At 38.5% G+C, this 11,687-nt stretch overlaps 1 long non-coding RNA gene across 1 annotated transcript; it reads left to right on the top strand.

The window, feature by feature from the left end:
- Nucleotides 1-7,762: 7,762 nt before the first annotated feature.
- LOC120573412 lies at nt 7,763-10,817 on the top strand. The gene is made up of 2 exons (XR_005641720.1): nt 7,763-7,864; nt 10,053-10,817. It is a non-coding gene; the product is annotated as an uncharacterized LOC120573412 (long non-coding RNA).
- Nucleotides 10,818-11,687: the final 870 nt, after the last annotated feature.

Below are 11,687 nucleotides of genomic sequence, written 5' to 3'. Positions count from 1 at the left end.
TTTTTATTGATTTTCAATCGGAGGGATTTTAACTGTGATTTGTCTGATTTAAAAGCTTATTCTGTACAGAACACATGTTGTGTGGCTGATAGTTGTGTTTAGAAGTCAGAGAGACTAAATCTGTTCAGATTACGGATCATCTACAGTCTGTTGTTTATTAAAATCAGCAACAGATCACATGTAGAGAATTCTGACAGCTACTCTGTCATAATAAAATCAACTGGAGACTGTGTAGGAGCTGATATAGGGGTCTGATAACATTTTATTAAATCGGAATCGGACCACCGTGTTTCTGTCACTTCCTGTTCAGCCTGAAGGCTGCTGGAGTCAGCTGGAAACTGTCCGACTTGAGAGCGACTTTTGTCACCGCCCCCCCCCGCTGCTCCCGCCTGCTCTCGTCTACTTTACAGGCGAGGCGCAGCTCATCTCGAACGAGCCCAGTGATCCGAAGCGCGATTCAAAACACTGATGTCACGTGACTACGGCTAAATGAAACACCGGAGTGTTTCACTAGTGTTTCAACAGGTGGCATGGTCCGCCAAATCAGCGTTTGATTGACAGGGTCGGGAACACACATCGCACATCAGTATAAAAGTGAAGTCAACGCACCTTGACCTCGTGGGTTTTTGTGAGATGAGTTTGATTTTGAGATAGCGGATATTTGGTGATATAGTGACATTCAAAGTGCGATTTGTTTAGTTATATTTAGGCTTACATTTAAATTTACACATTGACTGATAGGCTAGAGACAGACAGAGTATAGACCTACATACAGTGACACATACATAGATAGATAGATAGATAGATAGATAGATAGATAGATAGATAGATAGATAGATAGATAGATAGATAGATAGATAGATAGATAGATAGATAGATAGGACAGTTTATGGGAACGTTTTAATGATCGTATCTGTAAAACCCAGATTATACATAATGCTACAGCTGATGCCACAGTGGAAGTGAAAAAATACCTCCACTCTGCGTTTTGCCCAGAACTCCTGATCCCCTACCTTACTGGAAAGAGAGAGCAGTAATCTTTCCTCATTTGTATGTCCTTGCTAAAAAATATCTTTGCATGCCAGCAACAAGTGTCCTTTGTGAGATGATCTTTTCAAAGGCTGGAGAAATTATCTGTAAAACACAAAGTAGGCTAAGTCCTTCCACAGCAGAGAAATAAATATTTTTGAATGAAAATCTATAAAAAAGTGAGACATTGTGGCTTGATTTCTTTTATTAATATTCATTTTTTATGACCAAAATAGCATTATGCACAGTGAGGAGTCTGCAAGCCTTACAAGCTTCACATATTAGAAAAATAATACAATACAATAATACATTTTTTATTTTTTTAATGGCTCGTTATCAATTCTGTTTCAGATCAACACCTGCAGGTGACCACTAGGTGTCCTCGTTGAGACGGGGGTCGGATTGTTTCGATATGGAAAGCCAAAAGGGTCACAATTCGTCACAATTCGCACGGCGTTTTGAACGGCGTTTGTGGCGCCACCTGGCGTTTATTAAACGCCACCACGCGTGCGACGTCACCAGGCGTTTAATAAACGCCACCAGATGCTTATTAGACACCTAGTGGCGTTTTGATAATCAACTCCGCCCTGTGGCTTTCACAGCCAATAGATTTGAACTCTAATCACCCAATCAGTAAAGAAGGTCAGGCAACACTAATCAAGCACGGATCTCCTTTGCAGCTTGTTTAAGTAGCCCAAAGAAAATGCACAACTTTGTAGTATGTTACTTTTGTATTGCCAGACATCAGTAGGCACTGGGTGCTCATACTTTATTTAATTAATCAACCCAAATCATCCTCCTAAAAATGTAATAAAAAGTGGTGAGGAGCTATTTTCATTATTATCTTCTTAAATTTAGTAAGCCCTGTCACACTAAAACTGACTAAACGTTGTCCCACTAAGAACCTAATGGTATCACGCGTCGCCCTTTTATTGTACATTTTATCTGGGTCTATTGTTAAAAGGGTTTCAGATATGGTGATATTTAATTGCTGCAAATACCGGTCTATTACTAAAAGACCAAGAGAGGGTTAACATGAAGAGTAAGCAGATTTTCAAAAATACTGTACTCTTAATTCAACTACTAGGAACCAAATGGTAGCTTACCAGAATATCTGACAACTCTGAAAATCTTGACAAAAAGGATTAATAATTTCTGTAAAGGGCATGTAACAATCAAACCTAAATATTATTATAAATCTTATTTAATTACTACAAAACAATGCTAGTTTGGGACAATTTAAGACAGTCACAGCTGTCTTGCATACAGTCAGTTAAATAAGAATTAGTTATCTCAATAAAAACTAAATTAAAATTATAATGGCAGCATGGCGCACTATCACCATTTATTTGAATTCCAGTAAAGGCGAATTGACTTGAAGATGGCTAGATATATTAATTCTTTCCTCTACTTTCATATCTTTATGCAAAAACACCCACCAGCGCTATATAAAGCAACTAAATTAAACATATACGTGTCATACTTCATTTGACCTTTCAGGAGACTTACCTTGACACAGGAACAGCAGGTGTCAGATCCCTCAACACATTCAAATACTATGGTTTATGATCTTGATTCAATTGGACATTAAGTTGTAATGATAAATCATTATAAGTATTTTCATTTATTTTTATTCCATGCATTACTAAAAATGTCAAGCTGAAAAATGTACTGACAAACACAAAAGCATGACAGATATAAAACATGACATTTATTAAATAACATCAAATATTCAGCAGCACGAGGGTGCAAGTAGTCCTTTGTGCATAGTTTCTGGTATATATTTATATTTTTATATTTATAATTATATTTATAAGGACCACGTGACATCACATTGTCACCATTTTTGTGTCTGGTCAAAGCTAGGGGACCTACGTCATATCAACCACAACAGCTAGAGGAGACGGATACGTGATACACACAAGAGAATACACGGAACAAATAGTTTTTGTCCGTAACGTTAACCAGCCGTCAGCCCTTAACGAACAACTTGCTAGTTAACGTTACTAGCACGATCAATCTATACTTAACCACCACAAAAATAACACTGTTGATAATTGATGATTTGCATGTCCCGTTATCACATACTCTACATTTGTTTTTCTTCAACTGCCATATCTTGGTGTCATTTACCTCTCGTGCAACAGCGTATTAATGGGCATCTGGACTCATGAGATACTCCAGTGTATGAGGATGTATTATGTACAAGTTAATGTTAAATGTGTCAGGAAAAGTAAGTTTGGGCTGACGTATGGCTGGGCAATTTATATATAAATTTTAGAGTATCGTTCAATATGTTTGATGTTGAAATGGAAAAAAATGTGAAAGGTCCAGTGGAGGCGAGTTAAGCAGGAATGGTTCAGGAGGTTCTTTTCTTGACTGCCATGCAGGGCTGCGATGGAGAGCTGACAGTCAAGTGACACCTTTCAAAACAATGGATGACCCTGCAGCCTCCCCGGGAAAAGTTGAACTGGATCAGCACTGTTTCGGAGAATGTGATCTCCCTTACAGGAAGTTGTAGATGGAGCGGATGAGGGGAGTCACTAGGGTACAGAGAGAAGATGACATTAGTGGAAGTGACAGACATTCAAAGTTCACTTCCGTACAAGCAACACAAGATATCGGTCATTCCATCCACTCAAACTTAGAAAATAGAGAAATCCCTGTTCTTTTGTTTCTGTTTCTGTCTGTATGGAGTATATAGTGTAGGACAGATCCCTGTGCCCCAGAGTACCTGTGACTGGCTGACTTTGAAACAAAGATAAATGGGCATACATGAAGAAGAAAAATTATCTGTGCGTTTGTTTTCATTGATCCTGTCACTGCCGTGCAGTTGATACACTGTCTAACATTTGGCGCTGTGTGGGAAACTTTCCATTATATCTTTCATAATTCAAACAATCCTCGGCTGGAAGTTTTCATTCTTTGATTTTCTGTTAGCAATCTATGTTTCTCAATATTATTAAAATAACTGGCGGTGCCTCCAATATGAATTAGGTAAGTTTTGTGTTAACCTTGATTACTCTTTTATATTGTAACTCAGAACGAAACCTCATGTACAAAATATAAGACCCAAAAATGATACTTTAAATACTATAAACCCAGATATTGGAATTTATTTAGTTAAAGTACAAAAATAATAAACACATGTATGGTGTATTAGAAACATAAACACAAGTGAGGCCAGTATAAATAACTCCCTATTTTTTATGACACCCAAAATAATATGTTGCCTCAATATAGCTTTCAGAGTATACTATAAATTGTTACCTCTGCTTAGGTTTCAAAAAAATAAATGCATAAATCCTTTTGACATGTAAACCTGAATAGTTATCTACACTCACACATTCATACTCAGCAATCACAATACAAAACAAAAAACCCTGTTGCAGGCCTGAATAGAAGCTTGGGAGAGGAGGCCTAAAAATGTGACGGCCGTTTCACTTGTTTACACAACCAATAAAATAAAATGAACGTGCAATATACTCAGTACTCCCGAATCCCAGTCAAGGGGATATAAAGGCGAACTTGGCGATGGCAGCAGACAGAGCACCCGAAGAAACCACAGCAGGAAGATCAGCAGAACAGAAACCAGCAGCGACAGTCTACATCACACCAGCAGGATGGAAGATCGCTCTCTGTGTGGTCCAGAGGAGCTTCCCCGATCCTCTCTCTTTTACACTCACAAATGTCCGTCTCCTGAATCAAATAAATTAACTGAGCAAGCAGGTCCATCCACTATTTCACGGCGAATTATCGGTAGCTTGTCTCAATTATTTCACGCCAAGCTAACAGTATGCTACGAAAACAATGCTAATGGCAATTGTGCTAACGGCTATTCACAGTTAGTGACACAATAGATACTACAACACTTAATTACAGCATATATAATCACACACATGCACATGTATATTTACCTCTTGTCGATTTCAATATGCCAAAACACAGCATAACTGGTTGTCAGCCTCAGTAATGGATAACAATGTCCTTCTACAACCTACTAAACCTCACAAAGTCCGTTCACTTAGCGTCTCTGTCTCTCTGACTGGATCTCTGCAGGTTACAGCTAAGCCCCGCCCTCTACCTGGGATTGTAATTACATTGGCTGATAGGTCATGACCTTCCAACAAAAGTACAGAAAGACGATGATTGACATATTAGGTTGCTATCAAGTTAAACTGTGTGGCAGATACCCCTTACACGCGTGCTGAAGCTGTACACTTCACTCAAACTACAGTCAACTCCATGAGCTTAAAACTTTGATCTTTTAAAAACTGTAAATGTAACTCTTACATTTTAAACGTTTTATTAATGTTAACCATTTTAACATATGGCATTAACTAATTAACTAATATTTTCTTCACCATATTTATATATTTGTATTGCATTAAAATAATTTCAATAAATATCTAAATGAAATGTAGCCAGGGCTACATATTATTTAGAACACTTCTTAACTTTGCGTCTGTATGAACAAACCCTTTGATGGTAATATACATATTGTGAACACAAAAACCACACTAGAGCATGTCAAAACGCCTCTCACTCCTTTATGACTGAAGAGGGAACTAGCTCTGTAGCAAGCTCACATAGACTACAGAGCAAAATATCCAGAAGAGCTGCAAAACAAGTAGCCTAATGATATATATTTTTTTTAAACGATAGTGTAGCACTGTAGTTACTCACTGACAGATAGGCCCAGAGTCTAGGTTTGAAGGAGATCTAGAACTAGGACTCAGGAATAACAGACCAAGGGGTGAATTTGAACTTATTTAAGAAGACAATAAGTAGTATTAGCCAATTTAAACACATCAATTTGGTACCAAACCACACAGAAATTTAAAATACACACACACACACACACACACACACAAAAACACACGCAGGAGGTGCACTGCAGACGGAGCAAATATACCTTGCCAGTAAAGCGCACAAGTGTGGCTACAGTTTTCAAAAACGCAGACAGCGTTTGCTGCAATATAACTTATGGCTAGATGCTGATGCAGTCAATATCACTTCCTAGACAGACAGGGACCACAGTGTTCTCTATGACCCAGGCACAAGACAAAAGCATTCATAGGCTCTGGTGACAGGCTGGAGGTTGAAGGTTAAGGCAGCTTTATTTCCATAGCACTTTTTATGAACAAGGCAATGTAAGTGCTTCAGATAAAACATTATAGAGCAAATGGTCATGAAAATAAAACCGCCTAAAAAGAATAAGATGCAAATAAATTTTACAGTTCCATGTAAGAATTTTTTTTTTGATTAATAGGTGGTAGGGACAGGTTTGTGAGGAGAGAGGGATGCAGCAGTTATTAGGCTCTTTAGAGGTGAACCCCAATCTTGTGTCTCATCTTGTGAGCTGAGTATCTCGTCACACTCCTAATATCCCTTTGAAAGGTTAGGGCATCACCGCTTGTAGGTTAAGCGGGACAAACCACACTCTGCATGACTTTTTGGGCCTGTTTTGGGATCTGTTTCCGTTGCAGAAAGTGATGTTCAGGACACTCCATGATGCAGGAGTAATCAATGTTTACCATGACCTCTTCAGTTTTCTTGAGAGAGAGGGTATAGTGAACCCTGATAATGAAATGCATCCTTGGGCACTGCACTATGTATATTTACCAAGGATCAACAGGGACTTGAATGCCTTCACGAACCAGTGGAGCCACCATGGTCTAAGGACCTAACCTTTCAAAAGGATATTAGGAGTGTGAGGAGATGAAATCAAAAATCAAAAATGAGCACTGTGAAAGGTTTTAACTTTTGCTCTATAATGTTTTATCTGAAGCACTTATATTGCCTTGTTCCTGAAAAGTGCTCTAGAAATAAAGCTGCCTTGCCCTTCAACCTCCAGCCTGTTACCAGAACCTAGGAACTAGGAGGCATTGCAATGTTAAACTGCAAAGGCGAGCTATCTTTTGTTCGCGCAGTGCACCTCCTGAGTGTGTGTGTGTGTGTGTGTGTGTGTGTTTTAAATTTCTGTGTGGTTTGGTACCAAATTGATGTGTTTAAATTGTCTAATACTACTTATTGTCTTAAATAAGTTCAAATTCACCCCTTGGTCTGTTATTCCTGAGTCCTAGTTCTACATCTCCTTCAAACCTAGACTCTGGGCCTATCTGTCAGTGAGTAACTACAGTGCTACACTATTGTTTTAAAAAATATATATTATTAGGCTACTTGTTTTGCAGCTCTTCTGGATATTTTGCTCCTAGTCTGTGTGAACTTTCTACAGAGTTAGTTGGTCCCTCTTGCGGTCGTACAGGGTAGACGTTTTGCCTGCCGTAGTGGTTTTTGTGTTCACAATATGTATATTACCATCAAAGGGTTTGTTTTAATTGTAATTTAGATATTTATTGAAATTATTTTAATGCAAAACAAATATATAAATATGGTGAAGAAAATATAAGTTAATGCCATATGTTAAAATGGTTAACATTAATAAAACGTTTAAAAGGTAAGAGTTACATTTACAGTTTTAAAAGATCAAAGTTTTAAGCTCATGGAGTTGACTGTAGTTTGAGTGAAGTGTACATGATTCAGCACGTAAGGGTAATCTGCCACACAGTTTAACTTGATAGCAGCCCAATATGTCAATTCATCGTCTTTCTGTACTTTTGTTGGAAGGTCATGACCTATCAGCCAATGTAATTACAATCCCAGGTAGAGGGCGGGGGCTTAGCTGTAACCTGCAGAGATCCAGTCAGAGAGACAGAGACGCTTAAGTGAACGGACTTTGTGAGGTTTAGTAGGTTGTAGAAGGACATTGTTATCCATTACTGAGGCTGACAACCAGTTATGCTGTGTTTTGGCATATTGAAATCGACAAGAGGTAAATATACATGTGCATGTGTGTGATTATATATGCTGTAATTAAGTGTTGTAGTATCTATTGTGCCACTAACTGTGAATAGCAGTTAGCGATAGCACAATTGCCATTAGCATTGTTTTCGTAGCATACCGTTAGCTTTGCATGTGAAATAATTGAGACAAGCTACCGATAATTCGCCGCGGAAATAGTGGATGGACTGCTTGCTCAGTTAATTTATTTGATTCAGGAGACGGATGCGTGACTGTAAAAGAGAGAGGATCGGGAAGCTCCTCTGGACCACACAGAGAGCGATCTTCCATCCTGCTGGTGTGATGTAGACTGTCGCTGCTGGTTTCTGTTCTGCTGATCTTCCTGCTGTGGTTTTCTTCGGTGCTCTGTCTGCTGCCATCGCCAAGTTCGCCTTTATATCCCCTTGACTGGGATTCGGAGTACTGAGTATATTGCACGTTCATTTTATTTTATTGGTTGTGTAAACAAGTGAAACGGGCCGTCACATTTTTAGGCCTCCTCTCCCAAGCTTCTATTCAGGCCTGCAACAGGGTTTTGTTTTTGTATTGTGATTGCTGAGTATGAATGTGTGAGTGTAGATAACTATTCAGGTTTACATGTCAAAAAGGATTTATGCATTTATTTTTTGAAACCTAAGCAGAGGTAACAATTTATAGTATACTCTGAAAGCTATATTGAGGCAACATTATTTTGGGTGTCATAAAAAAAAGGGAGTTATTTATACTGGCCTCACTTGTGTTTATGTTTCTAATACACCATACATGTGTTTATTATTTTTGTACTTTAACTAAATAAATTCCAATATCTGGGTTTATACAGTATTTAAAGTATCATTTTTGGGTCTTATATTTTGTACATGAGGTTTCGTTCTGAGTTACAATTTAAAAGAGTAATCAAGGTTAACACAAAACTTACCTAATTCATATTGGAGGCACCGCCAGTTATTTTAATAATACTGAGAAACATAGATTGCTAATAAGCATTAGTTAGTACCGGTAAAGACAAAAACAACCCAGGTGCCTTCCCATAGTACTACTACTCTATAGAGACCATATAGCTACATGGGACAGGTGTTACAAATATAATAAATGTCATGTGTCCCTATTTGACTGGTGGGTCCACCATGTATAAACTCACCCTATTACTGCACTAGTAACCTGTGGACAGCCAGGGGGAAATAACAGCTGGTAAGTAACATTAGAGAGTAGAGTCCATCACTCAGACAGTGACACATTTAGGTTGTTATGAATGGCATATATGATTTGAAATGAAACATAAACTCAACCTGACTAAAACCAAGTTCTGACTCTGTTTCAATAGTGTTAGTGTGTTGAAATACATACTGGGTGAACAGTGAAGCTAATGTAGAGCCTTTTTTTCTAGGAGTCTTACCAATTTTAGGACAATGCAGGAGGACGATCCTAAATATACAGCAAATGCAGCCAGGGCGTTTCTTTAATGACCCTGCAGTGGGATGTTGTAAACATGCATTATCATGAGCAGGTGTGTCGGAAATGAGATTCAAAACAAAAGTCCAGTTTGCAGTTCTGGTCTGGCATGCAATCACCGAGGAGAGATAAGTGTCCTCTGCATAAAACAGGTGGACACCAAATAGTATACTGTATATATTAGGGCTGCATGATTAATCTAATTGCGATGTCACTCTGTGCAATTACATAACTGCAAAAAATGTGTGACTTAAGTTAAGAAAAAGGTGTGCACTGCAGTCTCCCGTTACGCTGTAACGAAGCAGCAAATGCGCTACCAGTTGTCACAAAATAGGCAGTAAAAGAAAATCAAAGAATGAAAACTTCCAGCCGAGCATTCTTTGAATTATGAAAGATATAATGGAAAGTTGCCCACACAGCGCCAAATGTTAGACAGTGTATCGACTGCACGGCAGTGACAGGATCAAAGAAAACAAACGCACAGATAAATGAGTATACATGAAGAAAACTTATCTTTGTTTCAAAGTCAGCCAGTCACAGGTACTCTGGGGCACAGGGATCTGTCCTACACTATATACTCCATACAGACAGAAACAGAAACAAAAGAACAGGGATTTCTCTATTTTCTAAGTTTGAGTGGATGGAATGACCGATATCTTGTGTTGCTTGTACGGAAGTGAACTTTGAATGTCTGTCACTTCCACTAATGTCATCTTCTCTCTGTACCCTAGTGACTCCCCTCATCCGCTCCATCTACAACTTCCTGTAAGGGAGATCACATTCTCCGAAACAGTGCTGATCCAGTTCAACTTTTCCCGAGGAGGCTGCAGGGTCATCCATTGTTTTGAAAGGTGTCACTTGACTGTCAGCTCTCCATCCAGCCCTGCATGGCAGTCAAGAAAAGAACCTCCTGAACCATTCCTGCTTAACTCACCTCCACTGGACCTTTCACATTTTTTTCCATCTCAACATCAAACATAGTGAACGATACTCTAAAATTTATATATAAATTGCCCAGCCATACGTCAGCCCAAACTTACTTTTCCTGACACATTTAAGGTGAATGACACCAAGATATGGCAGTTGAAGAAAAACAAATGTAGAGTATGTGATAACAGGACATGCAAATCATCAATTATCAACAGTGTTATTTTTGTGGTGGTTAAGTCTAGATTGATCGTGCTAGTAACGTTAACTAGCAAGTTGTTCGTTAAGGGCTGACGGCTGGTTAACGTTACGGACAAAAACTATTTGTTCCGCGTATTCTCTTGTGTGTATCACGTATCCGTCTCCTCTAGCTGTTGTGGTTGATATGATGTAGCTTTGACCAGACACAAAAATGGTGACAGCAAAGCACTGTGATGTCACGTGGTCCTTTAAATATAATTATAAATATAAAAATATAAATATATACCAGAAACTATGCACAAAGGACTACTTGCACCCTCGTGCTGCTGAATTTTTGATGTTATTTAATAAATGTCATGTTTTATATCTGTCATGCTTTTGTGTTTGTCAGTACATTTTTCAGCTTTACATTTTTAGTAATGCATGGAATAAAAATAAATGAAAATACTTATAATGATTTATCATTACAACTTAATGTCCAATTGAATCAAGATCATAAACCATAGTATTTGAATGTGTTGAGGGATCTGACACCTGCTGTTCCTGTGTCAAGGTAAGTCTCCTGAAAGGTCAAATGAAGTATGACACGTATGTTTAATTTAGTTGCTTTATATACAGTGCCTTGCGAAAGTATTCGGCCCCCTTGAACGTTTCGACCTTTTGCCACATTTCAGGCCTCAAACATAAAGATATAAAACTGTAATTTTTTTGTGAAGAATCAACAACAAGTGGGTCCCAATAATGAAGTGGAACGAAATTCATTGGCTATTTCAAACTTTTTTAACAAATAAAAAACTGAAAAAGTGGGCGTGCAAAATTATTCAGCCCCTTTACTTTCAGTGCAGCAAACTCTCTCCAGAAGTTCAGTGAGGATCTCTGAATGATCCAATGTTGACCTAAATGACTAATGATGATAAATAGAATCCAGCTGTGTGTAATCAAGTCTCCGTATAAATGCACCTGCTCTGTGATAGTCTCAGAGGTCCGTGTAAAGCGCAGAGAGCATCATGAAGAACAAGGAACACACCAGGCAGGTCCGAGATACGGTTGTGGAGAAGTTTAAAGCCGGATTTGATACAAAAAGATTTCCCAAGCTTTAAACATCCCAAGGAGCACTGTGCAAGCGATAATATTGAAATGGAAGGAGTATCAGACCACTACAAATCTACGAAGACCCGGCCGTCCCTCTAAACTTTCAGCTCATACAAGGAGAAGACTGATCAGAGATGCAGCCAAGA

This window comes from Perca fluviatilis, chromosome 14, assembly GCF_010015445.1.
Source record: "Perca fluviatilis chromosome 14, GENO_Pfluv_1.0, whole genome shotgun sequence".
Lineage (NCBI taxonomy): Eukaryota > Metazoa > Chordata > Actinopteri > Perciformes > Percidae > Perca > Perca fluviatilis.
This window is presented reverse-complemented; position numbering and strand designations above follow the sequence as displayed.